The sequence below is a fragment of the Lissotriton helveticus genome, chromosome 4_1 (assembly GCF_964261635.1).
Source record: "Lissotriton helveticus chromosome 4_1, aLisHel1.1, whole genome shotgun sequence".
In the NCBI taxonomy this organism is placed as follows: domain Eukaryota; kingdom Metazoa; phylum Chordata; class Amphibia; order Caudata; family Salamandridae; genus Lissotriton; species Lissotriton helveticus.
In genome coordinates this window covers 22,423,004-22,438,223 of record NC_136063.1, presented here as the reverse complement: position 1 = coordinate 22,438,223, position 15,220 = coordinate 22,423,004, and positions in this window count along the sequence as shown.

Below are 15,220 nucleotides of genomic sequence, written 5' to 3'. Positions count from 1 at the left end.
AAGAGGCGCAGTCCCTCTATGCTTAAACCACTACAGATTAAAGTTGTATCTGTAGTGGTTTTTCAACCAAGAGGGACAGCTCCCTCTTCCAGGCCTGTTTAAATACCAATAAAGAGCCTATTAATTCTGCTGGCGGATCGCCAGAATGTATTCGTAATTTTACATGAGTACCGCAGGATCACTAAACTCCTTCATCTCCACTGGTGGAATTGCACCCACCACTGATATTTTGCTTAATTCACATAATAAGGAGACCTCTCTGCCTCAATTGTGCCTAACCCCTAATATTCCTGATTCATGAATAATGGATCAGTCAATAGAGGTAATTGCATTTTTCTTTTATTTGCTCTCTTGTACTAGTACATTAAGTGCTCTTAGGAAGGCATCGGGGTAAAGGCTAAATACCAAAAGGAATTGAATGTAAAAAGAACATTTATAGGGCATTTTACCACTCACCGCTGGTCCTTGATGCACATCCCCTCAGGAGTAAACTTTTAAGTAGGGACTGTACGTAGTACTCAAAGCCCCAACTAAAAGGATGTGACCATAATTCACTAATCTAAACAAACTGCAGAAGAGAGCCCTGCAGCCTGTTCATAGTTTGTGCAAGCTCCCAGGGTCCATACATCTTCTATTGCTGAGTGGCTGATCACTTGATTCAATATAGATTTGCGTATGGCTCGGTCTATTCTGAGGTGGCACAGCGGGCTAAAGATCGAAGGGTCTGAATGCTACCCGAAGAGATTGCCACTGGTTAAACATATTTCAAGCATTCCCCCCATCTCCTTGTGTGAGTTTGATGTCATTCTCTAAGTTACAAAAAACACAGTTGATGGACAGAATGTAGAACAATGTCATACACTCACCCCAGTACAAGGATCTGGGCCTAAATCCATCGTTTTTTTGCACTCCACACCACCCTGGGTTAGACACTGGCTATATGCAAATCAGCTCTGACCCTGTGCCTCATGGGAACAGTCCAGTCCGAACTACCAAGCCATGTCTTTCCCAGACCGGAATCGAGCATCCAAGGACCGGTTTCTGGCTATCAGCCTTCATCAGCCTGGATAGCTTGACTCCAGTGGTGTGGAGAGCCTGGGACTCATGTCTGAGCATACCCAGCCCACTCGGGGTGAAAATTGCAAAACACACAGTTGATGGACAGAATGTAGAACAATGTCATAAACTCACCCCAGTACAAGGATCTGGGCCTAAATCCATCATTTTTTTCACTCCACACCACCCTGGGTTAGACACTGGCTATATGCAAATCAGCTCTGACCCTGTGCCTCATGGGAACAGTCCAGTCCGAACTACCAAGCCATGTCTTTCCCAGACCGGAATCAAGCATCCAAGGACCGGTTTCTGGCTATCAGGCTTCATCAGCCTGGATAGCTTGACTCCAGTGGTGTGAAGAGCCTGGGACTCACGTCTGAGCATACCCAGCCCACTCGGGGTGAAAATTGCAAAAAACACAGTTGATGGACAGAATGTAGAAAAATGTCATACACTCACCCCAGTACAAGGATCTGGGCCTAAATCCATCGTTTTTTTGCACTCCACACCACCCTGGGGTAGACACTGGCTATATGCAAATCAGCTCTGACCCTGTGCCTCATGGGAACAGTCCAGTCCGAACTACCAAGCCATGTCTTTCCCAGACCGGAATCAAGCATCCAAGGACCGGTTTCTGGCTATCAGCCTTCATCAGCCTGGATAGCTTGACTCCAGTGGTGTGGAGAGCCTGGGACTCACGTCTGAGCATACCCAGCCCACTCGGGGTGAAAATTGCAAAAAACACAGTTGATGGACAGAATGTAGAACAATGTCATACACTCACCCCAGTACAAGGATCTGGGCCTTAATCCATCGTATTTTTTGACTCCACACCACCCTGGGTTAGACACTGGCTATATGCAAATCAGCTCTGACCCTGTGCCTCATGGGAACAGTCCAGTCCGAACTACCAAGCCATGTCTTTCCCAGACCGGAATCAAGCATCCAAGGACCGGTTTCTGGCTATCAGCCTTCATCAGCCTGGCTAGCTTGACTCCAGTAGTGTGGAGAGCCTGGGACTCACGTCTGAGCATACCCAGCCCACTCGGGGGGAAAATTGCAAAAAACACAGTTGATGGACAGAATGTAGAACAATGTCATACATTCACCCCAGTACAAGAATCTGGGCCTAAATCCATCGTTTTTTTGCACTCCACACCACCCTGGGTTAGACACTGGCTATATGCAAATCAGCTCTGTCCCTGTGCCTCATGGGAACAGTCCAGTCCGAACTACCAAGCCATGTCTTTCCCAGACCGGAATCAAGCATCCAAGGACCGGTTTCTGTCTATCAGCCTTCATCAGCCTGGATAGCTTGACTCCAGTGGTGTGGACAGCCTGGGACTCACGTCTGAGCATACCCAGCCCACTCGGGGTGAAAATTGCAAAAAACACAGTTGATGGACAGAATGTAGAACAATGTCATACACTCACCCCAGTACAAGGATCTGGGCCTAAATCTATCGTTTTTTTGCACTCCAAACCACCCTGGGTTAGACACTGGCTATATGCAAATCAGCTCTGACCCTGTACCTCATGGGAACAGTCCAGTCCGAACTACCAAGCCATGTCTTTCCCAGACCAGAATCAAGCATCCAAGGACCGGTTTCTGGCTATCAGCCTTCATCAGCCTGGATAGCTTGCCTCCAGTGGTGTGGAGAGCCTGGGACTCACGTCTGAGCATACCCAGCCCACTCGGGGTGAAAATTACAAAAAACACAGTTGATGGACAGAATGTAGAACAATGTCATACACTCACCCCAGTACAAGGATCTGGGCCTAAATCCATCGTTTTTTTGCACTCCACACCACCCTGGGTTAGACACTGGCTATATGCAAATCAGCTCTGACCCTGTGCCTCATGGGAACAGTCCAGTCTGAACTACCAAGCCATATCTTTCCCAGACCGGAATCAAGCATCCTAGGACCGGTTTCTGGCTATCAGCCTTCATCAGCCCGGATAGCTTGACTCCAGTGGTGTGGAGAGCCTGGGACTCATGTCTGAGCATACCCAGCCCACTCGGGGTGAAAATTGCAAAAAACACTGTTGATGGACAGAATGTAGAACAATGTCATACACTCACCCCAGTACAAGGATCTGGGCCTAAATCCATCGTTTTTTTGCACTCCACACCACCCTGGGTTAGACACTGGCTATATGCAAATCAGCTCTGACCCTGTGCCTCATGGGAACAGTCCAGTCCGAACTATTAAGCCATGTCTTTCCCAGACCGGAATCAAGCATCCAAGGACCAGTTTCTGGCTATCAGCCTTCATCAGCCTGGATAGCTTGACTCCAGTGGTGTGGAGAGCCTGGGACTCATGTCTGAGCATACCCAGCCCACTCGGGGTGAAAATTGCAAAAAACACAGTTGATGGACAGAATGTAGAACAATGTCATAAACTCACCCAAGTACAAGGATCTGGGCCTAAATCCATCGTTTTTTTCACTCCACGCCACCCTGGGTTAGACACTGGCTATATGCAAATCAGCTCTGACCCTGTGCCTCATGGGAACAGTCCAGCACGAACTACCAAGCCATGTCTTTCCCAGACCGGAATCAAGCATCCAAGGACCGGTTTCTGGCTATCAGGCTTCATCAGCCTGGATAGCTTGACTCCAGTGGTGTGAAGATCCTGGGACTCACGTCTGAGCATACCCAGCCCACTCGGGGTGAAAATTGCAAAAAACACAGTTGATGGACAGAATGTAGAACAATGTCATACACTCACCCCAGTACAAGGATCTGGGCCTAAATCCATCGTTTTTTTGCACTCCACACCACCCTGGGGTAGACACTGGCTATATGCAAATCAGCTCTGACCCTGTGCCTCATGGGAACAGTCCAGTCCGAACTACCAAGCCATGTCTTTCCCAGACCGGAATCAAGCATCCAAGGACCGGTTTCTGGCTATCAGCCTTCATCAGCCTGGATAGCTTGACTCCAGTGGTGTGGAGAGCCTGGGACTCACGTCTGAGCATACCCAGCCCACTCGGGGTGAAAATTGCAAAAAACACAGTTGATGGACAGAATGTAGAACAATGTCATACACTCACCCCAGTACAAGGATCTGGGCCTAAATCCATCGTATTTTTTCACTCCACACCACCCTGGGTTAGACACTGGCTATATGCAAATCAGCTCTGACCCTGTGCCTCATGGGAACAGTCCAGTCCGAACTACCAAGCCATATCTTTCCCAGACCGGAATCAAGCATCCAAGGACCGGTTTCTGGCTATCAGCCTTCATCAGCCTGGCTAGCTTGACTCCAGTAGTGTGGAGAGCCTGGGACTCACGTCTGAGCATACCCAGCCCACTCGGGGTGAAAATTGCAAAAAACACAGTTGATGGACAGAATGTAGAACAATGTCATACATTCACCCCAGTACAAGAATCTGGGCCTAAATCCATCGTTTTTTTGCACTCCACACCACCCTGGGTTAGACACTGGCTATATGCAAATCAGCTCTCTCCCTGTGCCTCATGGGAACAGTCCAGTCCGAACTACCAAGCCATGTCTTTCCCAGACCGGAATCAAGCATCCAAGTACCGGTTTCTGTCTATCAGCCTTCATCAGACTGGATAGCTTGACTCCAGTGGTGTGGACAGCCTGGGACTCACGTCTGAGCATACCCAGCCCACTCGGGGTGAAAATTGCAAAAAACACAGTTGATGGACAGAATGTAGAACAATGTCATACACTCACCCCAGTACAAGGATCTGGGCCTAAATCTATCGTTTTTTTGCACTCCAAACCACCCTGGGTTAGACACTGGCTATATGCAAATCAGCTCTGACCCTGTGTCTCATGGGAACAGTCCAGTCCGAACTACCAAGCCATGTCTTTCCCAGACCAGAATCAAGCATCCAAGGACCGGTTTCTGGCTATCAGCCTTCATCAGCCTGGATAGCTTGACTCCAGTGGTGTGGAGTGCCTGGGAATCACGTCTGAGCATACCCAGCCCACTCGGGGTGAAAATTACAAAAAACACAGTTGATGGACAGAATGTAGAACAATGTCATACACTCACCCCAGTACAATGATCTGGGCCTAAATCCATTGTTTTTTTGCACTCCACACCACCCTGGGTTAGACACTGGCTATATGCAAATCAGCTCTGACCCTGTGCCTCATGGGAACAGTCCAGTCCGAACTACCAAGCCATGTCTTTCCCAGACCGGAATCGAGCATCCAAGGACCGGTTTCTGGCTATCAGCCTTCATCAGCCTGGATAGCTTGACTCCAGTGGTGTGGAGAGCCTGGGACTCACGTCTGAGCATACCCAGCCCACTCGGGGTGAAAATTGCAAAAAACACAGTTGATGGACAGAATGTAGAACAATGTCATACACTCACCCCAGTACAAGGATCTAGGCCTAAATCCATCGTTTTTTTGCACTCCACACCACCCTGGGTTAAACACTGGCTATATGCAAATCAGCTCTGACCCTGTGCCTCATGGGAACAGTCCAGTCCGAACTACCAAGCCATGTATTTCCCAGACCGGAATCAAGCATCCAAGGACCGGTTTCTGGCTATCAGCCTTCATCAGCCTGGCTAGCTTGACTCCAGTAGTGTGGAGAGCCTGGGACTCACGTCTGAGCATACGCAGCCCACTCGGGGTGAAAATTGCAAAAAACACTGTTGATGGACAGAATGTAGAACAATGTCATACATTCAACCCAGTACAAGGATCTGGGCCTAAATCCATCGTTTTTTTGCACTCCACACCACCCTGGGTTAGACACTGGCTATATGCAAATCAGCTCTGACCCTGTGCCTCATGGGAACAGTCCAGTCCGAACTACCAAGCCATGTCTTTCCCAGACCGGAATCGAGCATCCAAGGACCGGTTTCTGGCTATCAGCCTTCATCAGCCTGGATAGCTTGACTCCAGTGGTGTGGAGAGCCTGGGACTCACGTCTGAGCATACCCAGCCCACTCGGGGTGAAAATTGCAAAAAACACAGTTGATGGACAGAATGTAGAACAATGTCATACACTCACCCCAGTACAAGGATCTGGGCCTAAATCCATCGTTTTTTTGCACTCCACACCACCCTGGGTTAAACACTGGCTATATGCAAATCAGCTCTGACCCTGTGCCTCATGGGAACAGTCCAGTCCGAACTACCAAGCCATGTATTCCCAGACCGGAATCAAGCATCCAAGGACCGGTTTCTGGCTATCAGCCTTCATCAGCCTGGCTAGCTTGACTCCAGTAGTGTGGAGAGCCTGGGACTCACGTCTGAGCATACGCAGCCCACTCGGGGTGAAAATTGCAAAAAATACAGTTGATGGACAGAATGTAGAACAATGTCATACATTCACCCCAGTACAAGAATCTGGGCCTAAATCCATCGTTTTTTTGCACTCCACGCCACCCTGGGTTAGACACTGGCTATATGCAAATCAGCTCTGTCGCTGTGCCTCATGGGAACAGTCCAGTCCGAACTACCAAGCCATGTCTTTCCCAGACCGGAATCAAGCATCTAAGGACCGGTTTCTGGCTATCAGCCTTCATCAGCCTGGATAGCTTGACTCCAGTGGTGTGGAGAGCCTGGGACTCACGTCTGAGCATACCCAGCCCACTCGGGGTGAAAATTGCAAAAAACACAGTTGATGGACAGAATGTAGAACAATGTCATACACTCACCCCAGTACAAGGATCTGGGCCTAAATCCATCGTTTTTTTGCACTCCACACCACCCTGGGTTAGACACTGGCTATATGCAAATCAGCTCTGACCCTGTGCCTCATGGGAACAGTCCAGTCTGAACTACCAAGCCATATCTTTCCCAGACCGGAATCAAGCATCCTAGGACCGGTTTCTGGCTATCAGCCTTCATCAGCCGGGATAGCTTGACTCCAGTGGTGTGGAGAGCCTGGGACTCATGTCTGAGCATACCCAGCCCACTCGGGGTGAAAATTGCAAAAAACACTGTTGATGGACAGAATGTAGAACAATGTCATACACTCACCCCAGTACAATGATCTGGGCCTAAATCCATCGTTTTTTTGCACTCCACACCACCCTGGGTTAGACACTGGCTATATGCAAATCAGCTCTGACCCTGTGCCTCATGGGAACAATCCAGTCCGAACTACCAAGCCATGTCTTTCCCAGACCGGAATCAAGCATCCAAGGACCGGTTTCTGACTATCAGCCTTCATCAGCCTGGCTAGCTTGACTCCAGTAGTGTGGAGAGCCTGGGACTCACGTCTGAGCATACCCAGCCCACTCGGGGGGAAAATTGCAAAAAACACAGTTGATGGACAGAATGTAGAACAATGTCATACATTCACCCCAGTACAAGAATCTGGGCCTAAATCCATCGTTTTTTTGCACTCCACACCACCCTGGGTTAGACACTGGCTATATGCAAATCAGCTCTGTCCCTGTGCCTCATGGGAACAGTCCAGTCCGAACTACCAAGCCATGTCTTTCCCAGACCAGAATCAAGCATCCAAGGACCGGTTTCTGTCTATCAGCCTTCATCAGCCTGGATAGCTTGACTCCAGTGGTGTGGACAGCCTGGGACTCACGTCTGAGCATACCCAGCCTACTCGGGGTGAAAATTGCAAAAAACACAGTTGATGGACAGAATGTAGAACAATGTCATACACTCACCCCAGTACAAGGATCTGGGCCTAAATCTATCGTTTTTTTGCACTCCAAACCACCCTGGGTTAGACACTGGCTATATGCAAATCAGCTCTGACCCTGTGTCTCATGGGAACAGTCCAGTCCGAACTACCAAGCCATGTTTTTCCCAGACCAGAATCAAGCATCCAAGGACCGGTTTCTGGCTATTAGCCTTCATCAGCCTGGATAGCTTGCCTCCAGTGGTGTGGAGAGCCTGGGACTCACGTCTGAGCATACCCAGCCCACTCGGGGTGAAAATTACAAAAAACACAGTTGATGGACAGAATGTAGTACAATGTCATACACTCACCCCAGTACAAGGATCTGGGCCTAAATCCATCGTTTTTTTGCACTCCACACCACCCTGGGTTAGACACTGGCTATATGCAAATCAGCTCTGACCCTGTGGCTCATGGGAACAGTCCAGTCTGAACTACCAAGCCATATCTTTCCCAGGCCGGAATCAAGCATCCTAGGACCGGTTTCTGGCTATCAGCCTTCATCAGCCCGGATAGCTTGACTCCAGTGGTGTGGAGAGCCTGGGACTCATGTCTGAGCATACCCAGCCCACTCGGGGTGAAAATTGCAAAAAACACTGTTGATGGACAGAATGTAGAACAATGTCATACACTCACCCCAGTACAAGGATCTGGGCCTAAATCCATCGTTTTTTTGCACTCCACACCACCCTGGGTTAGACACTGGCTATATGCAAATCAGCTCTGACCCTGTGCCTCATGGGAACAGTCCAGTCCGAACTATTAAGCCATGTCTTTCCCAGACCGGAATCAAGCATCCAAGGACCAGTTTCTGGCTATCAGCCTTCATCAGCCTGGATAGCTTGACTCCAGTGGTGTGGAGAGCCTGGGACTCATGTCTGAGCATACCCAGCCCACTCGGGGTGAAAATTGCAAAAAACACAGTTGATGGACAGAATGTAGAACAATGTCATAAACTCACCCAAGTACAAGGATCTGGGCCTAAATCCATCGTTTTTTTCACTCCACACCACCCTGGGTTAGACACTGGCTATATGCAAATCAGCTCTGACCCTGTGCCTCATGGGAACAGTCCAGTCCGAACTACCAAGCCATGTCTTTCCCAGACCGGAATCAAGCATCCAAGGACCGGTTTCTGGCTATCAGGCTTCATCAGCCTGGATAGCTTGACTCCAGTGGTGTGAAGAGCCTGGGACTCACGTCTGAGCATACCCAGCCCACTCGGGGTGAAAATTGCAAAAAACACAGTTGATGGACAGAATGTAGAACAATGTCATACACTCACCCCAGTACAAGGATCTGGGCCGAAATCCATCGTTTTTTTGCACTCCACACCACCCTGGGGTAGACACTGGCTATATGCAAATCAGCTCTGACCCTGTGCCTCATGGGAACAGTCCAGTCCGAACTACCAAGCCATGTCTTTCCCAGACCGGAATCAAGCATCCAAGGACCGGTTTCTGGCTATCAGCCTTCATCAGCCTGGATAGCTTGACTCCAGTGGTGTGGAGAGCCTGGGACTCACGTCTGAGCATACCCAGCCCACTCGGGGTGAAAATTGCAAAAAACACAGTTGATGGACAGAATGTAGAACAATGTCATACACTCACCCCAGTACAAGGATCTGGGCCTAAATCCATCGTATTTTTTCACTCCACACCACCCTGGGTTAGACACTGGCTATATGCAAATCAGCTCTGACCCTGTGCCTCATGGGAACAGTCCAGTCCGAACTACCAAGCCATGTCTTTCCCAGACCGGAATCAAGCATCCAAGGACCGGTTTCTGGCTATCAGCCTTCATCAGCCTGGCTAGCTTGACTCCAGTAGTGTGGAGAGCCTGGGACTCACGTCTGAGCATACCCAGCCCACTCGGGGTGAAAATTGCAAAAAACACAGTTGATGGACAGAATGTAGAACAATGTCATACATTCACCCCAGTACAAGAATCTGGGCCTAAATCCATCGTTTTTTTGCACTCCACACCACCCTGGGTTAGACACTGGCTATATGCAAATCAGCTCTCTCCCTGTGCCTCATGGGAACAGTCCAGTCCGAACTACCAAGCCATATCTTTCCCAGACCGGAATCAAGCATCCTAGGACCGGTTTCTGGCTATCAGCCTTCATCAGCCCGGATAGCTTGACTCCAGTGGTGTGGAGAGCCTGGGACTCATGTCTGAGCATACCCAGCCCACTCGGGGTGAAAATTGCAAAAAACACTGTTGATGGACAGAATGTAGAACAATGTCATACACTCACCCCAGTACAAGGATCTGGGCCTAAATCCATTGTTTTTTTGCACTCCACACCACCCTGGGTTAGACACTGGCTATATGCAAATCAGCTCTGACCCTGTGCCTCATGGGAACAGTCCAGTCCGAACTACCAAGCCATGTCTTTCCCAGACCGGAATCGAGCATCCAAGGACCGGTTTCTGGCTATCAGCCTTCATCAGCCTGGATAGCTTGACTCCAGTGGTGTGGAGAGCCTGGGACTCACGTCTGAGCATACCCAGCCCACTCGGGGTGAAAATTGCAAAAAACACAGTTGATGGACAGAATGTAGAACAATGTCATACACTCACCCCAGTACAAGGATCTGGGCCTAAATCCATCGTTTTTTTGCACTCCACACCACCCTGGGTTAGACACTGGCTATATGCAAATCAGCTCTGACCCTGTGCCTCATGGGAACAGTCCAGTCCGAACTACCAAGCCATGTCTTTCCCAGACCGGAATCAAGCATCCAAGGACCGGTTTCTGGCTATCAGCCTTCATCAGCCTGGCTAGCTTGACTCCAGTAGTGTGGAGAGCCTGGGACTCACGTCTGAGCATACCCAGCCCACTCGGGGTGAAAATTGCAAAAAACACAGTTGATGGACAGAATGTAGAACAATGTCATACATTCACCCCAGTACAAGAATCTGGGCCTAAATCCATCGTTTTTTTGCACTCCACACCACCCTGGGTTAGACACTGGCTATATGCAAATCAGCTCTCTCCCTGTGCCTCATGGGAACAGTCCAGTCCGAACTACCAAGCCATGTCTTTCCCAGACCGGAATCAAGCATCCAAGGACCGGTTTCTGTCTATCAGCCTTCATCAGACTGGATAGCTTGACTCCAGTGGTGTGGACAGCCTGGGACTCACGTCTGAGCATACCCAGCCCACTCGGGGTGAAAATTGCAAAAAACACAGTTGATGGACAGAATGTAGAACAATGTCATACACTCACCCCAGTACAAGGATCTGGGCCTAAATCTATCGTTTTTTTGCACTCCAAACCACCCTGGGTTAGACACTGGCTATATGCAAATCAGCTCTGACCCTGTGTCTCATGGGAACAGTCCAGTCCGAACTACCAAGCCATGTCTTTCCCAGACCAGAATCAAGCATCCAAGGACCGGTTTCTGGCTATCAGCCTTCATCAGCCTGGATAGCTTGACTCCAGTGGTGTGGAGTGCCTGGGACTCACGTCTGAGCATACCCAGCCCACTCGGGGTGAAAATTACAAAAAACACAGTTGATGGACAGAATGTAGAACAATGTCATACACTCACCCCAGTACAAGGATCTGGGCCTAAATCCATCGTTTTTTTGCACTCCACACAACCCTGGGTTAGACACTGGCTAGATGCAAATCAGCTCTGACCCTGTGCCTCATGGGAACAGTCCAGTCTGAACTACCAAGCCATATCTTTCCCAGACCGGAATCAAGCATCCTAGGACCGGTTTCTGGCTATCAGCCTTCATCAGCCCGGATAGCTTGACTCCAGTGGTGTGGAGAGCCTGGGACTCATGTCTGAGCATACCCAGCCCACTCGGGGTGAAAATTGCAAAAAACACTGTTGATGGACAGAATGTAGAACAATGTCATACACTCACCCCAGTACAAGGATCTGGGCCTAAATCCATTGTTTTTTTGCACTCCACACCACCCTGGGTTAGACACTGGCTATATGCAAATCAGCTCTGACCCTGTGCCTCATGGGAACAGTCCAGTCCGAACTACCAAGCCATGTCTTTCCCAGACCGGAATCGAGCATCCAAGGACCGGTTTCTGGCTATCAGCCTTCATCAGCCTGGATAGCTTGACTCCAGTGGTGTGGAGAGCCTGGGACTCACGTCTGAGCATACCCAGCCCACTCGGGGTGAAAATTGCAAAAAACACAGTTGATGGACAGAATGTAGAACAATGTCATACACTCACCCCAGTACAAGGATCTGGGCCTAAATCCATCGTTTTTTTGCACTCCACACCACCCTGGGTTAAACACTGGCTATATGCAAATCAGCTCTGACCCTGTGCCTCATGGGAACAGTCCAGTCCGAACTACCAAGCCATGTATTTCCCAGACCGGAATCAAGCATCCAAGGACCGGTTTCTGGCTATCAGCCTTCATCAGCCTGGCTAGCTTGACTCCAGTAGTGTGGAGAGCCTGGGACTCACGTCTGAGCATACGCAGCCCACTCGGGGTGAAAATTGCAAAAAACACTGTTGATGGACAGAATGTAGAACAATGTCATACATTCAACCCAGTACAAGGATCTGGGCCTAAATCCATCGTTTTTTTGCACTCCACACCACCCTGGGTTAGACACTGGCTATATGCAAATCAGCTCTGACCCTGTGCCTCATGGGAACAGTCCAGTCCGAACTACCAAGCCATGTCTTTCCCAGACCGGAATCGAGCATCCAAGGACCGGTTTCTGGCTATCAGCCTTCATCAGCCTGGATAGCTTGACTCCAGTGGTGTGGAGAGCCTGGGACTCACGTCTGAGCATACCCAGCCCACTCGGGGTGAAAATTGCAAAAAACACAGTTGATGGACAGAATGTAGAACAATGTCATACACTCACCCCAGTACAAGGATCTGGGCCTAAATCCATCGTTTTTTTGCACTCCACACCACCCTGGGTTAAACACTGGCTATATGCAAATCAGCTCTGACCCTGTGCCTCATGGGAACAGTCCAGTCCGAACTACCAAGCCATGTATTTCCCAGACCGGAATCAAGCATCCAAGGACCGGTTTCTGGCTATCAGCCTTCATCAGCCTGGCTAGCTTGACTCCAGTAGTGTGGAGAGCCTGGGACTCACGTCTGAGCATACGCAGCCCACTCGGGGTGAAAATTGCAAAAAACACTGTTGATGGACAGAATGTAGAACAATGTCATACATTCAACCCAGTACAAGGATCTGGGCCTAAATCCATCGTTTTTTTGCACTCCACACCACCCTGGGTTAGACACTGGCTATATGCAAATCAGCTCTGACCCTGTGCCTCATGGGAACAGTCCAGTCCGAACTACCAAGCCATGTCTTTCCCAGACCGGAATCGAGCATCCAAGGACCGGTTTCTGGCTATCAGCCTTCATCAGCCTGGATAGCTTGACTCCAGTGGTGTGGAGAGCCTGGGACTCACGTCTGAGCATACCCAGCCCACTCGGGGTGAAAATTGCAAAAAACACAGTTGATGGACAGAATGTAGAACAATGTCATACACTCACCCCAGTACAAGGATCTGGGCCTAAATCCATCGTTTTTTTGCACTCCACACCACCCTGGGTTAAACACTGGCTATATGCAAATCAGCTCTGACCCTGTGCCTCATGGGAACAGTCCAGTCCGAACTACCAAGCCATGTATTCCCAGACCGGAATCAAGCATCCAAAGACCGGTTTCTGGCTATCAGCCTTCATCAGCCTGGCTAGCTTGACTCCAGTAGTGTGGAGAGCCTGGGACTCACATCTGAGCATACGCAGCCCACTCGGGGTGAAAATTGCAAAAAATACAGTTGATGGACAGAATGTAGAACAATGTCATACATTCACCCCAGTACAAGAATCTGGGCCTAAATCCATCGTTTTTTTGCACTCCACGCCACCCTGGGTTAGACACTGGCTATATGCAAATCAGCTCTGTCGCTGTGCCTCATGGGAACAGTCCAGTCCGAACTACCAAGCCATGTCTTTCCCAGACCGGAATCAAGCATCTAAGGACCGGTTTCTGGCTATCAGCCTGGATAGCTTGACTCCAGTGGTGTGGAGAGCCTGGGACTCACGTCTGAGCATACCCAGCCCACTCGGGGTGAAAATTGCAAAAAACACAGTTGATGGACAGAATGTAGAACAATGTCATACACTCACCCCACTACAAGGATCTGGGCCTAAATCCATCGTTTTTTTGCACTCCACACCACCTTGGGTTAAACACTGGCTATATGCAAATCAGCTCTGACCCTGTGCCTCATGGGAACGGTCCAGTCCGAACTACCAAGCCATGTCTTTCCCAGACCGGAATCAAGCATCCAAGGACCGGTTTCTGGCTATCAGCCTTCATCAGCCTGGCTAGCTTGACTCCAGTAGTGTGGAGAGCCTGGGACTCACGTCTGAGCATACCCAGCCCACTCGGGGTGAAAATTGCAAAAAACACAGTTGATGGACAGAATGTAGAACAATGTCATACATTCACCCCAGTACAAGAATCTGGGCCTAAATCCATCGTTTTTTTGGACTCCACACCACCCTGGGTTAGACACTGGCTATATGCAAATAAGCTCTGACCCTGTGCCTCATGGGAACAGTCCAGTCCGAACTACCAAGCCATGTCTTTCCCAGACCGGAATCAAGCATCTAAGGACCGGTTTCTGGCTATCAGCCTTCATCAGCCTGGATAGCTTGACTCCAGTGGTGTGGAGAGCCTGGGACTCACATCTGAGCATACCCAGCCCACTCGGGGTGAAAATTGCAAAAAACACAGTTGATGGACAGAATGTAGAACAATGTCATACACTCACCCCAGTACAAGGATCTGGGCCTAAATCCATCGTTTTTTTGCACTCCACACCACCCTGGGGTAGACACTGGCTATATGCAAATCAGCTCTGACCCTGTGTCTCATGGGAACAGTCCAGTCCGAACTACCAAGCCATGTCTTTCCCAGACCGGAATCAAGCATCCAAGGACCGGTTTCTGGCTATCAGCCTTCATCAGCCTGGATAGCTTGACTCCAGTGGTGTGGAGAGCCTGGGACTCACGTCTGAGCATACCCAGCCCACTCGGGGTGAAAATTGCAAAAAACACAGTTGATGGACAGAATGTAGAACAATGTCATACACTCACCCCAGTACAAGGATCTGGGCCTAAATCTATCGTTTTTTTGCACTCCACACCACCCTGGGTTAGACACTGGCTATATGCAAATCAGCTCTGACCCTGTGTCTCATGGGAACAGTCCAGTCCGAACTACCAAGCCATGTCTTTCCCAGACTTGAATCAAGCATCCAAGGACCGGTTTCTGGCTATCAGCCTTCATCAGCCTGGATAGCTTGACTCCAGTGGTGTGGAGAGCCTGGGACTCACGTCTGAGCATACCCAGCCGACTCTGGGTGAAAATTGCAAAAAACACAGTTGATGGACATAATATAGAACAATGTCATACACTCACCCCAGTACAAGGATCTGGGCCTAAATCCATCATCTTTTTTTTGCACTCCACACCACCCTGGGTTAGACA